This window comes from Sceloporus occidentalis, unplaced genomic scaffold, assembly GCF_023333645.1.
Source record: "Sceloporus occidentalis isolate IW3139 unplaced genomic scaffold, rSceOcc1.0.p SCAF_57, whole genome shotgun sequence".
Taxonomy (NCBI): domain Eukaryota; kingdom Metazoa; phylum Chordata; class Lepidosauria; order Squamata; family Phrynosomatidae; genus Sceloporus; species Sceloporus occidentalis.
Genome location: NW_028317037.1, coordinates 5,108,571 through 5,119,262, shown reverse-complemented (window position 1 = coordinate 5,119,262; position 10,692 = coordinate 5,108,571). Strand labels below are relative to the sequence as shown.

The 10,692-nt window shown below is 44.2% G+C and overlaps 1 protein-coding gene across 1 annotated transcript in view; it reads left to right on the top strand.

Annotated features, from left to right (window-relative positions):
- The first annotated feature begins 2,310 nt into the window (after nucleotides 1–2,310).
- The window catches only part of LOC149287748 (uncharacterized), a 792,175-nt gene continuing 783,793 nt past the window's right edge, over nucleotides 2,311–10,692 (top strand). Inside the window, exon 1 of the mRNA XM_089492616.1 lies at nucleotides 2,311–2,386. The gene's annotated coding sequence lies outside the window, so the exon portion shown is untranslated. The remainder of the gene's footprint in view (nucleotides 2,387–10,692) is intronic.

Here is a 10,692-nt window from a genome sequence, read left to right as displayed (position 1 = left end):
GGGAGAGATCCCTAAAAATTTTTATTTCCCTATCATCCACCACTAAGCTGTTTACATAACTTCGCTGACATAATTTTTCTCGTAATCTTCCATTTGTAAACCAGATTGCTATGTCTCTAGGAATGTTCCTCTCTCTCGCTGTTACCGAATTAATCCTGTATATTTTTTCTATCTGAAGTTCCATCATTTCTTGAGATATGTCCAAATATTGGGCTAGAATTGGGATCATTCTTTCTAAAAGATGTTCATTTTGTACTTCCGGAATCCCTCTTAACTTAGCACAACGTTCCCTTGCTTTACTATCTTGTTGATTCATAAATTGATTTTCAATCTGTTGTTCTTTTATTATCCATTCTGTTTTTTATCTAAATCCTTTGTTTTTATTGTTAAATCTTCCACCTCTGTCCTAATTCCTGAAAGCTCTTTTGTCAATTTGTCTATCTTTTTTGATATGCCCCCCATTTCCTTCTGTATGTCTGTCCTAATCTCTTCCCTAATATCTTTCAATTCTTCCTTCATCTCTTCTCTAATTTCAGACTTAAAATCTTTTTTATATTGTCTCAGTTCCTGTAATATCATAACATTTATATCTGTCTGAGTATCCTCCATTATTTCCTCCCTTAAGCCTGAAGCTCCTTGTCTACCCGTCTGTCCTTGAGATCTTAATTTCCCCTTATAGGACATTTCCCCCCTCCTTTATGTCCTCTTTATCTATTTTTATATCTTCTTCTCGTTGTTGTTGTTCTTTCTTATCTCTGTAATAAGTCCTTCTTATCCTTGACTCTTTGTCTTTTCCACGTACTACTTTTTCTCTCCACTTTCCACACCTTGCTTGTCCTTCTATCCCTCTCAATGAGGCATTCCTTTCTTCGTCTTATCCACAACTTTATTCTGTTCCTTTCCCCAACTCAATCCATTCAGTCTTAATTACAATAGTCTCTAATGTTTATACTTTAGAACTTCGTTAATTCTTGTTTTGCTTCCCTTTTATCAACTTTAATTTTGGGGCTGCAGATTATTTTACATTCAGTCTCTCTTTCCTCCCCGTTGCCACACTGTTGTTCTTTACACCCTCCTCATTTCTGGTTTGTTGCACAGCTGTGTCTTGTCATTCAATCTTCTCCCTCTCACTCAGTCCATTTAAATTTCTTTTCCAAGCCAAAGTTCTCTCATTCCCTTAATTTTATTTTGGCTTTTCCCTTTTGTTTTATTTCCCCTCTTCATTGGTGTGAGGATCCCTTTTTCCCAACTCAAGTTGCCATCTCCCAACGCAGCTCACTCAAAACATGTTATAATAGTCTCTAATATTTATACTTTGTAACTTCTTTAATTATTATTTTGTTTTTCTTATTGTCCACTTTGATTTCCCCCCCCCTTTTTTTTGGCAACAAGTTATTTGCTTTCAGTCTCTCTTTCCTCCTCTTCGCTACTCAGTTGCTCCTTGCATCCTCCTTATTTCCACTTTTTTACACAGCTGTTCCTTTATTCAATTATCTCCTTCTAAATCTGTCCTTTTAAATTCCTTTTACAAAAAGCAAAGTTAAAACATTCCATTTGTTTTGTTTTGCCTTTTTGCTTTTAATTTGAAGTCTTGCCTTGGGAAAGTGCAATGACTGGGCTCCAGTCAATGGAGGTCTTCTTCAGGCAGAAAAGGGAGGTTTATGCAAATGCAGAATGACATCACTGCTACGGAAGGCTCTCTTGACCAATCAGAGAGCAAGATAAAGGTTCTTCTGGAAGCTTCCGTGAGAAGGAGATATAAGGCCTGAGAGACCAAGAGACAGTTGGGGGAATTGTGTCGGTTGGAGATCGAGAGAGAGAGTTAAAGAGCGGATCTTGGAAGTTAGTCTCAGAATTGGACATTTAGGTCTATTTATTTCTTTAATAGCTTATATGAATTGAACATTATATACTTACAGATATTGTACCTCCAAGATTCTTAATATCTTGTATGGCTTATATTTCAGTTATATTTCGTTATCTATAATAAGTACCTCCTTGGAGTATCTACTACTCGACGCTTCTTTTACACATGTCTTGGCTCAGTTGATGCTTGGGAAGATCAGTAAAGAAGTAGAAATAAGGTTCCTTAACTGGTCCCAGTGTAGGTTAAGGGAAACCCTTTTATAATTCACTGGGTGCTGGCAGCGTGATTTCAGGAATGTAAGAGTCTGCTGGGCTAAGAGCCATAATGTCTAGATGTCTAATTAACAATTTGTAAGCCACTCTGATAGCCTTTTGGCTGAAGAGAGGGGTATATTATTATTATTGTTGTTATTGTTGTTGTTGTTATTATTATTACAGGGCCGCAGTTTGGCTGCTTGGACCACCGGAGATCATCACAGCGAGTCAGTTGGAAAAGCCCATCTCACTCCAGAAAATAAAGGTACTTGAGGAGTTTGCACTCTACGTCTTTCTGTAATAATAGCTACAAAACTGATAATAGCATTTGGGACATTTAGTCTTTTAAAAACAAATAGTGCAGATTTAAATGCTGCTTTAAAACCTCTTTCCATCTGCCAGCTTTGTGCTGGTTTTGGGGGGAAATGAGAAAGTGTTGGGAGGGAGGGACTGCCAACAGAATTAGGAGATGCATTGCAGGCTATGGACAGTTTGCAGCCAAGTAAGGTCCAAAAGACACGGCAGCAATAGTCCAGTTTGAGAGCGCTTTAACTGCCCAGGCCCAGTGCTAGGGAATCCTGGGAACTGGAGTTTATTGTGGCACCAGAGCTCTCTGACAGAGAAGGCTAAATGTCTCACAAAACTACATTTCCCAGAATTCCTTAGCACTGAGCCAGCGCAGTTAAAGCGGTCTCAGATTGGTTTATTACTGCAGTGTGTTTTGGACTTAGGTGACCCTTGGCAAGTCACACTCTCTCAGCCTCAGAGGATGGCAATGGCAACTCCTGTCTGAAGAAATCTGGAAAAGAAACCCCATGATAAGATTGCCTTAGGTTCACCATAAGTTGGAAACGACTTGAAGACACACATGAAGAACAGAGAAAAGTGTGCAATCATTTCCCAGGTTGTACATGGGGATGGGAGGCAGTGTGGTGCAGTGGTTTGAGTGTTGGGTTACAACTCTGAAGGCCAGGGTCCTGTGCCCCACTCCTCCATGAAACCAGCTGGGTCCCTTCGGCAAGAAGCCACACTCTTTCAGCCTCAGGGAAGGCAATGGTAAACCTCCTCTAAACAACTCTTGCCAAGGAAACCCCAGGAGAGGCTCCCCAGAAGTCGGCAATGACTTGGAGCCACTCCACAAAAAACTACAAAGCCTCAAGAAAGAGACAGTGTGGTTTAGTGGCTGGAGCATTAGACTATGACCCTAGAGCCCAGGGTTCGAATGCCCTCTTGGCCACAGAAACCCACTGAGTGACCTTAGGCAAGAAGACACACTCTCTCAGCCTCAGAAGGAGGCACTTGCAAAACCACTTCTGAACAAATATTGCCAAGAAAATCCTGTGAAGGACTTCCCTTAGGGTTGTCATAATGTCTAAATGTCTAATTAACAATTTGTAAGACACTTTGAAAGCTTTTTAGCTGAATAGAGGGGTATAAAACATTATTATTATTATTATTATTATTATTATTATTAAAAGCATGCAAAAGACTTCTCTTAGGGTTGCCATAAATGAGAAACAACTTGGAGGTACACAACGACAACAAGAGGAGTAACACCACTTACAGGGCTTAATCACACCTCACAACCCAGCTAGGGAGAAAGAAAGGAAGGAAGGAAGATATTGCCAATGTTTCGGATCAAGAAGACGTGGGAGTTGTAGTTCTCGGTTCAGAGAGAGTGGAGGGGCCTTACTGCAGGGCAGGGCCCCTCCTCTTTCTGGCCATGTGGATGTTGGGAGATCCAGTTCAGGAAATACATTGCAAAACCCATTGGCAAGAGAAAAGGCTACTACTGCCTTTCAGATCCAGTTTGCCCGAAACCCCTTTATTAGGAAGCGAACCCTGAATATCTCAGGAAGGCTCTCTATCTCCCAAGGCACCCCTCCCTCCACAGCCTCCTTCCTCTCTTCCCCTCAGTCTCTCTCTCTCCCTGAAGGCCTCAAACTGACAACTGCCAAGTGCTGAGGAAGAGGCAGGCATTTTGTGTTTTGGCAGCCATTTTTGTTCCAGTGGCCATTTTGTGTTTTGGCAACCTTTTTGTGCTCCAACGGCCATTTTGTGTTCCAGCGGCCATTTTGTGCTGCTTGTGACTGTGGGAAATAATGTTCCAGAACCTTCTCTGAGCTTCAGTTGAACAGAGGCTTCTCTTTCTCTCCTGAGGCTCCAGAGTCAGAAGGAGGCCAGGCTCCTTGGGCCAAAAGGAAGGAAGTGTGTCTCTTTGTGTGGCTTTTGTGTCTCTTTTTTGAGAGGGTTTTCTTATTACACAGCTCTGCTCCTTCTGGGGAACATGGGTTTTAAAAGGGATCAGAAATGGGAGGATAGTTTTAATACAAGCCTTATTCTTCTTCTTCACAAGAGGAGGCTTGTCCCCCAAAAAGGCCACAAGTAGCTCCTTTGAGAGGTTTTAAAAGTCTCCCCAGTTTCCTTATTAATAGATTTTCAGGCAAGAAGGAAAGTGGCAGACCAGACCATCTCATATTACCAAGAATGATAATACAAACAAACAACAATAAGAAGAATAAGGATAAGACAGAAAATCAAACTGTTTATAGTTTAAAAAAGCATAACCATTTTTTGCAGGATAATAATTCAACTTGGGTGCTTCTATCCTTTTACAACTGACAGGCTGTATCTGCACTACAGAAATAATCCAGTTCGAATGTGCTTTAACTCTCCTGGTTCCATTCTGTGGAATCCTGGGATTTGTAGTTTGTTGTGGCATCAGAGCTCTCTGGCAGAAAAGGCTAAATGTCCCAAAGGTAAAATCCCAGGATTCCATAGCACCGAGCTGTTAAAGCGGTGTCAAAGTGCCTTATTTCTATAGTGTGCATGCAGCCTTCTTGGGAAAGGGGCTGATGCTGGGGAAAAGAGGAGAAATGCAGAAGGAAAGGAGGACAGACGGAGGGCAACCTGCAGCTGGACTAGCCTCCCTGAGCGGTCAAGACCTGAGCTGGGTTGTGGACGATGGGCACGCTTGATATCAATATTAATAGCTTTCACTATTGATTGGTTCCTCCTTTCATTAGCATCAGGAAAATGTTTAGGTGTTGTTAATGTTTGGAAGTCCTTTTTGTGTTCTCACAGCCATCGGGTGCCATCAGGAAAACCTTTCTCTAGGATCAGAAATCCTGTTTGGGGTCCTGACTTTGAGACCCTTTCATCCTCCCTTTTGGGTTCCCTGAAGGCTTCAAACTGCCAAGCGCTGAGACAGAGGCTGCCATTTTGTGTTCTGGCAGCCATTTTGTGTTCCAGTGGCCATTTTGTGCTGCTTGTGACTGTGGAGAATGATATTCCAGAACCTTCTCTGAGGCCTCAGTTGAACAGAGGCTTCTCTTTCTCTCCCTGAGGCTCCAGAGCAAGAAGGAGGCCAGGCTCCTTGGGCGAAAAGGAAGGCAGTGTGTCCCTTTGTGCCTCTGGCCCTCCATTTTGGGTGATTTTAGGGCGAAGGAAGGAAGGGGCCTGTGGGGTCTGAGGAAGGGGAGGCAGGGACTCAGGGCCAGTGGGGAGGCTGGGCTTTGTGGGCTGGGAGAGAGAGGGGGAAAAGAGACCCTCCCTTTGGGCCCTAGCAGGGGAGGGTCCCACCGGTCCTTGCCTCCCCCTTTGGGAAAGGAGACCCCTCAGCCCCCTGGACTCACTCCTGCCACTCATTCCTAGAATGGCTGTGACTCAGAGGAGTTTCCTAGGCATTGTCACCTTCTGCCCTCCATGGCCATTGGCACTGACCTTTCCCCATTGCCTTCCCTCCCTCAGCCTTGTGGACCTCCTCCTCCTTCGCACTCAGAGCAACCCTTCTCTACGGCTGAGGAGACGGCCTCTGACCCAGGGAAGCTCCGGCCATAAAGGACTACAGAAGAGGCCTTTCTGGGGCTGCAGGAATCTGGGTCTTTGTACTGAAGGTAGGCCTTTATTCCTGGAGCTGAAAGAGGACCTTTGTTTAAATGTTTCAGTCCAGGATTGTATGGAAGGGTTGCAGCTGAGAGAGTGAGCCCATGCTTTGCAGGCATAAAGCCCCAAATTCAGTCTGTGGCAGCACTGTCTGCCCAGAAGGTGGAAGTGAGATTTCCAGACCCCAGACACACAGTGTGCCAGTGAGTCCTTTGTGTGGGGACTGTGTGTGTATGTGGTGTTTACTAGAGTTTTGTGAGGTATTTGTTTCACTGGGTTTATATAATGAATTTACTTACATTTTCATGCCCCAAAAATGAGCATAATCAAGGGAGTAATCTCCACGTATAAACCTATACATTTATAGATTTGCCATGTATAAGTGCAACACATTCAGAGGTGTGCATGCTTTTAAAAAATATAAAAGGAGAAGTTAAGATGAATGTGATTTTGAAAATAAGTCCATACAGAATCAATGCATACAAATGTACATGTCTCAATTTCTGTATGGCTTTAACAAGCAGAGGGAGGAGGTGCACACCTCTTGCTCCTGCTATGACTGACATAGACAAACACAGCAGTTAAGCTTAGAGAAATAGTCTCATTTGCAAAAATGAAATAATTATTTTCACCAGTGTCTAAATGGGGAGGGGGCCATCTGTCAGGGATGCTTTGATTGAGATTTCCTGCATGGCAAGGGGTTGGACTGGGTGGTCTTTGTAGTCTCCTCCAGCTCTACAATTCTATGATTCTATGTGGAGAGTGCCTATTTTCCACACTGTTACCGGTCCATTTTTGCTTGGGAATTTCTTGTTCTAGCCACATGCAGGTCTAAATCCTAGCCTGTTTCCTATCCTATTCTTAGTCCTGATCAGAAGAGAATCACTGAATCAGTTGGATTTATCTATAGATTGACTCACCAGTCACTTATGGTCACATGGGCAGAGGCACTCTCAGAATTATGACTTCTCTGCATACAGAAGGCTGCCATGGCAATTGGGTGCTCTCTTGCCATCAGCTCAATCCTCTGGTGCTCCCCGATCCTGGGAGGAGGGCTGGATCCCATGGGAGGGGGGCAACCAAAGAAGAGAACGCTCCTTTCCTGCTCTGCTTGACCAGGGGCCTCCCTGGGGGATGGAGGGCAACTGGTTAGGCCACTGGGAGAATGAGAGGCCACCAGGCCAGAAAGGCTGACCCAACAGAACCGTCTATGCTCCAGTTTTGTCTCCGGTGGAATGAGGCTACAACTGGCCATTCAGTGACACATGTCCTCCCATTGAGTTGTGGAAGCCATCCTGTGAGAACATTCCATGCCTGGTGAGAGTGTTGGGTGTGAAGTATTGGAGAAGCATACAGCTGTGTTTATGTAGACAGAAGCAAAATGAGGGCCACTGGGGAGGTCTGGAAGTTTCAGCAAATGATGCACTCATTTCACATCTAGTTATGGGGACATAACCAAGGCCCTCTCCAAATCCACATCCCCTAATTCCCCTCCACTCTAAGAAGCCATGGAGTATCTGTTGTGTAGGGGAGCTGCAGTGAATCTATGGTAGGTCCAAGGGGCTTTGGTTGGTGCAGAGGGAGGAACGGGATGCCCATGTCTGCATCGGCCCAAAGGAGGCATATGTCACCTGCGTATGTCACCAGCAGGATGCTGTTCTCTGTGTTTTAGAGTGCTGCAGGGCTTCTTGCCAAGCCAATCCTAACCCTGGTCCCTTTTCACAGGAACTCCATCTCGGCCTCCTTGTACACGGCTTTGGGGCCTCTCTTTCTGAAAGTGACCAAGTGCAGGCCCACCAGGACCCCCTGCCCACCTGATGGCCGACAGAGAGGCCAAGCGGAGGGAACTGGGCTCCAACCGAAAGAGGCTGCCCAGCTACAACAACTCTTTGGTGAGTCACTATCCTATTAACTTCATCTGTGTCACTGCTGGGCCAATTTATGAAAGGAAGCACATAAAATACTGTCTGAGTTTGGCAGAGACAGTCCTGGTTAATCCTCTGTCACCCCACTTTTTTAGGGGCTTTTAAAAATGTCCTGGTTGCTCTCTCCTCCTACCATTTCCCCCCTTTTCCAGCAGTGTAGGTGGGAATATCCTATAATATGGGTTGATTCCATCTCTTGCTCCAAAATGGCAGGAAAAACAGACTTGAAGGAGTCGCCACCAGAGGGTGCAACCCCCACCATGATCCCTCAGTCTTTTTCCTGTCTTGCTCCGAGTAGGCTGTGTTTTCCCTTTTCTCCTCTTTCTTTGTCTTAAAGACTTTAATATTTTTTCTATTCTTCTTCTATTCATAATCTGTTCCCTCCTGCCTTGGCAACTACCTGCAAAAACAGCAATGTTTTCGTTAGTCTTGCTCTATCCCTTTGACTTTCTAACGGCTGAAACAAAGCCAGGCAGGGAGAGACAGTTCATAAGCTGCTGTATTGTGAGGCAACTAGGTCCAACTCCAGCTCACTTCAGTTCCTGAGTGCATTTGAGTTTGCACTCCATTAACTCAAATGTGGGGATAGGAGAGGAAAGAAGGAGATAGGATTATGGCCCTTCCCAGGAGGCTAAGGCAAAAGCAAACTGCTGGGCCCTTCCTAGCATGTGTAATCTTCCTCATAAAGAACTTTGGCCATCCTCACTGGCTTCGGGGTTGCTTGTCCACATGTGTCCTGCTTTTGCAATCTGTGAAATGTTGGGGACTATGGGAGAACATCTCTGTATCTAAATATGGAGTGGGCCCAGTGGCCCTCAAGCCCAGAGTTCTCCCCAGAACTGTTATTAAAAATGATGTGTTTGCCTCTGAAATGTGGCAAGAAATATCTAAATGCACCATAATTTTTGGTGGCTAAATGTACTATACATGTCGGGATAGTCAGTATCCTAATCCATCATCTATATCCCAGCCATGGCCTAAATTATATTGTGTATTATACTGTATATTGTATTGAAAAGATTCGAGACAAACTGGATCTCAAAGGCAGTGGCTTTTTTCTTGCGGACAGCATTTAAAGTTTATTTCCTGGACTGAATTCTGAAGTGATCAAAGAATATTTGGATGCAACATGTGCTTTCTTCCCCTTTTGCTTAGTCACTCTGTGGATGATGGCTATTTTCTGTTGCAGGTGACCTTTGCGGATGTGGCAGTATATTTCACTGAGGACGAATGGAAACTGTTGACGAAGAAACAGAGACTTACGTACAATTACATAATGATGGAGAATTATGAGAATGTGGCCTCTGTGGGTAAGGAACCGGAATCCACTAGCTTTATAGAATCACAGAGTTGGAATAGACCACAAGGGCCATCCAGTTCAACCCACTTCTGCCATGCAGGAATACACATTCCAAGCACCATTCAGCCTCTGTTTAAAGACCTCCAAAGAAGAGGACTCCACCAAACTCTAAGGGAGTATATTCCACTTTCGAAGAGCTCTTACTGTCCCAAAGTTCCTCCTAATGTTTAGGAGGAACCTCTTTCTCTGTGACTTGCATCCATTGTGGTGTCTCCTTTTCTGTGTAGCAGCAGAAAGCAAGCTTGCTCCATCCTCAATACGACCCTTTCCAATATTTAAACATGGATATCAACTCCGCTGTTAATTTTCTTTTCTCCAGGGTAAACATACCCTGCTCTCCAAGCCGCTCCTCATAGGGCTTGATGGTTTCCAGATCCTTCACCACTTTGGCTGTCCTGCTCTGGGCATGTTCCAACTTGTCAACATCCTTTTTGAATTGTGGAGCCGAGAACTGGACACAGGATTGTTCCAAGTGAGGCCTGATCAAATCTGAATATAATGGCACTATTACTTCCATTGATCTAGAAACTATACTCATATTGATGCAGCCTAGAGTCACATTGGCTTTTTTAGCTGCCACATCACACTGTTGACCTAGGAGTACTAGATCCCTTTCAAGCATAGTTTAATTGTGATCGCAACATCCTGTAGAATATTTGAATTTATAGTTTAGTGAGGCACTATTGCTCTCCACTTTAAAAGGTTTCTAAATACCCCATTGTAAACTGCCAATTATCAGAACCAGCTTCTGTGGTTCATGCAGAATGGTATTGGGGTTTAGGGGGAGATTGTTAGTTGTTTAAATGCTAGTAGTTTTAAGTAGTTGGTAAGGATCATAGAATCATAGAGTTGGAAGGTCCGCAAGGGCATTCCAGTCCAACCCCCTGCCATGCAGGAAATCCAGATCAAAGCATCGCTAACAGATGGCCATCCAGCCTCTGTTTAAAAACCTCTAAGGAAGGAGACTCTACTATACTCCTAGGGAGTTTGTTCCACTGTTGAACACCTGACTGAATGAAACTACGTTTCATTGGGAGTCCAAGTAGACCACAAATTGAACATGAGTCAACAGTGCAATGCGTTAGCTAAAAAGGCCAATGCGATTTTACGCTAGATCAATAGAAATATAGTGTCTAGATCAAGGGAAGTAATAGTGCCACTGTATTCTGCTCTGGTCAGGCCCCCCTGGAATACTGTGTCCAGTTCTGGGTGCCACAATTCAAAAAGGATGTTGAGAAACTGAAGCACATCCAAAGGAGGGTGACTAAAATGATGAAGGATTTGGAAACTGCAATGGGACAGTCTCAAAGCTTCAGGCAAAGAGCATCACACTGAAGCCACAATGGGACAGTCTCAATGCTTCAGGCAAAGAGCATCAGACTGAAGCCACAATGGGACAGT